The sequence below is a fragment of the Triticum dicoccoides genome, chromosome 3B, assembly GCF_002162155.2.
Source record: "Triticum dicoccoides isolate Atlit2015 ecotype Zavitan chromosome 3B, WEW_v2.0, whole genome shotgun sequence".
Lineage (NCBI taxonomy): Eukaryota > Viridiplantae > Streptophyta > Magnoliopsida > Poales > Poaceae > Triticum > Triticum dicoccoides.
The window spans coordinates 702,809,068-702,812,436 of record NC_041385.1 but is presented as its reverse complement, the minus strand read 5'-3'; the positions used below and the strand labels follow the sequence as shown (position 1 = coordinate 702,812,436).

The 3,369-nt window shown below is 48.4% G+C and overlaps 1 non-coding gene across 1 annotated transcript; it reads left to right on the top strand.

The window, feature by feature from the left end:
- The first annotated feature begins 1,901 nt into the window (after positions 1 to 1,901).
- Positions 1,902 to 1,975, top strand: TRNAV-CAC. The gene has a single exon. It is a non-coding gene; the product is annotated as a tRNA-Val (tRNA).
- The last annotated feature ends 1,394 nt before the right edge of the window (positions 1,976 to 3,369 follow it).

The following is a 3,369-nucleotide window of genomic DNA, read 5'->3' as shown; positions in this document are numbered from 1 at the left end:
TTTTGCTTTCGCGAGAGTCACGGCCGTGCCTCTTGAAAACGAAAAAAAACATGTTTTCTATTTTATTTTTTTCGCAAGAGGCACGGTTTTGCTTCCGCGAGCGGCACGGTTGTGCTTTCGCGAGAGTCACGGTCGTGCCTCCTCGGAAACGAAAAAACACATTTTTTGTTTTTTTTTCTTTCGCGAGAGTCACGGTTTTGCTTCCGCGAGAGGCACGGTTGTGATTTCGTCAGAGGCACATGCGTGCCTTTTTCGGAAAGAGAAAAACCCGTTCTCCCGGTTCGGTTTTTTCGTCCGGTTTTTTTCCTGAAAAAAATTCGTCAAAACCTATCAACATAGGATCTAGTTTTGAAGATCTCGACGCGAGGAATCCAAGGACGAAAGCAATTCAAGATTTGGACGCACGGTTTAAGAGATAAAACATTTTAAATAAACGGATCTACGAAAATAGGGAAACTCCCTGGTTGCGACAAGTGGCGCACATGCAGCGCGCCATTTGTCACAACCTGAGGAATTGGAATGACATTTCGCAACAAGTACTCCTTAACTAGTGATTTCGGCGGGTGGAAGCACCAGCATGGGCTGATGATCCATACATGTAAGCTCCCTCAGTGCATAACAACCAGCCCAAACAGAAGCATTGGCCCAAATAAGGCCCAGTTCGGGAATGAGACCAGCCCATGCACCGATTCTGTTCACAAATACCCACAGAGAGTTCTCAAAAAAAAAATCCACAGAGAGGATACAGTTCATCTCTGTAACAGGTGCAGGTTTAGTAGTTCAGGAACACACGCGTAGAGGATATCGGTTCAGTTCAGGAACACATCGATTCAGCCCATGCACCGATTCAGTTCAATTCAGGAACAAGTACAAACAGGATTCAGTTAAGTACATGCACACATACAAGTTCAGTACATGCACACATATAGACAGGGATTCACTTCAGTACAGTTTAGCACCACCGTACAGTTCAGGAACAAATACAAGCATAATTGGACAAGCAATTCACTTTAGTACAACTCCATCTTGTGAACAGTTCTTAATCCCCAAATAACCAAAAGCCATCAATTAGTACTACACTACTTATCACTGACTTTATCCCAAAAGATCAAACTGTACCCTTGAAAGGACATATTATCAATTTCACTTGGACCTTGCAAAGACAAATACATATTCAAAACATGGCAATATTGAAACTACTCCCTCTGTTCCGAAATAGTTGTCGTTGGGAGTTTTTTCGGACCAGGTGAAAACGAGCAAATGTACAAAAATACCCCTGACTTGAAAACGAGTCATCCTCTTCCTCCGCCAGGCTCCTCCTCGTAGTCTTCCCCGCGAGGCCACCTGCGCCCTCCACCTCCTCCAGCTGCTAGTCCGGCCACCTCCTCCTCCGCCCTCCACCTCCTCCTCCTCCTTCGCCACTCGCTTCCCCGTCGTCCTTGCCCAGTTTGGTGGCCACCGCTCCCAATTTGATCGCCGCCGCCCTGACATGACATGGCGCGTTGCGTTGAGGTTGAGGGATACGAAGCACTTGGCCTTACCGTTCCGCACACAGTGATTCCCATACTCCCCTCCGAGGCTGTTGGTTGGCGCCGACGTGCACGGCCAGATCTGACGAGTGGGCGTTGGACTCTATTGCTTGTAGGGCAGTGGTCTTTGATCAGCAAGATGGATAACAAAATAGTGACGGGTCGTAAAGTCGGCCAAGGATCACTTCAGCTTTTCCGCGCACATGTTGACAAGGCTCCAGCCTGCATGGTGTCGATCTGATCGGATTGCTTGGTGCTTAGCTTGATCGAGCGTCAGTAGATGCTGTCAGAAAATACGCGAAAGATATCTGCAGAAAGTAGACGGGAGAATATCTTACTAATATAGACTCACTTGGCCTTAGAGATCAAATTGTCTGGATGGTGTAGTTGGTTATCACGTTAGTCTCACACATTAAAGGTCCCCAGTTCGAACCTGGGCTTAGACAAATTTGCATTTTGTGACATTTTTCATTATTCGTCAGGTTTTTTTTAGGATATTATTTGTCAGGTTTTAAAACATTGAATTCCCCAAAGATGATCCGCGTTAATTTGGATCAACATTAATCCACTTAATCTCAGTTAATCGGCATATCCAAAGGTTCATGTCAAAAAGTAGTCAGCAGACTAAACACGATGGAAATAATCTGTCATGACCTATGTTAACTCGAGGGCACTTACAAGTTACAAGCAAAGACTAAACATTTGCCGCCAGTAGTTTCGTTATTTTATCCTCCTGAATGCTCGCGGCATAAAGGGGGAGGAAGGAAGGATACAATCCATGTGTAAAATGCTGCTAAACTTTTTTCATTAGTGCGTGCAAAATTATGTTGATGGGATATCCAAGAATTGACTTTCGTCTAATGCCTATGTTCTTGTAGAAAGCCAACTATATGTGACAAAGAACTCACCCTTTGTTCGTTCCTGCGCGCCGCAGCGACTCACGGAACGTGTGGCTACCCCGAGATACAGAACGGGTACGGTGACTTCCCCACGGCTTTGTACCTCTGCGGCAAAATGTCCACAGATTGTTCAACATCGTGGGTATTGATTTGCAGAAGGCGCCGAGGAAAGCACACATCTGACCGCGGTGACCAAGCTTACAGATTGATAGTTTGCCAGCCGAGAAGATGGTGACGGGGGCCACACGCCTGTGTCCGGAGGCCACACGCCTATGACGGGGGCCACATCGTTGTCACAGAGGGAACGAAAGGAACCGCCCCGCCTGTGCCCAGCCGTGCCCAGCCGTGTCCATCCCACGCCACTTTTACCTGTGCCTGACACACACGACGCCGGCTGACTGGTAGCGAGCTTGGAGAGCACTCTCTGTTCTTGAGAAAGAGCCATGTCTCCTCCTCCTGCGTTGCTCCTCCTCCTGCTCGCCCTGGAATTGTTGGTTGGTTCATCTGGTCGAGAGCTTTTCCTACCTCCTCCTCCTCCTCTCTTCTTCTTCCTACCTCTCTAATAAGAGCAACTCCAATGGGCCGACCCAAATGGACGACGCATTTGTCCGCTTTTTGTTTGTTTGGGTCGGCTGCCCGCCTGGCGTCCGCCTAGTTTTGCATTTGGATCAGCAGTGCGCCCAACGCGCCGACCCATTTTATGTCCGCATTCAAATTTAAAAAAAAGGCCCGCGGACAATCATGCCAGCACGGCCATGTCTCATGCCGGCACCATGCTAGCGTCGGCAATACAATGTCGGCTTTAGAAAATATCACCACAGTTCAGGCTAGCGCACTCGCCAGCCGGCCGGCACACATGTCAGCATACAAAAAAGGGTGAGACTTGAGTTCGACCACGCCATCGCGGCTCCCGTGGTCATGCCGGCACACCTGCCGGCATA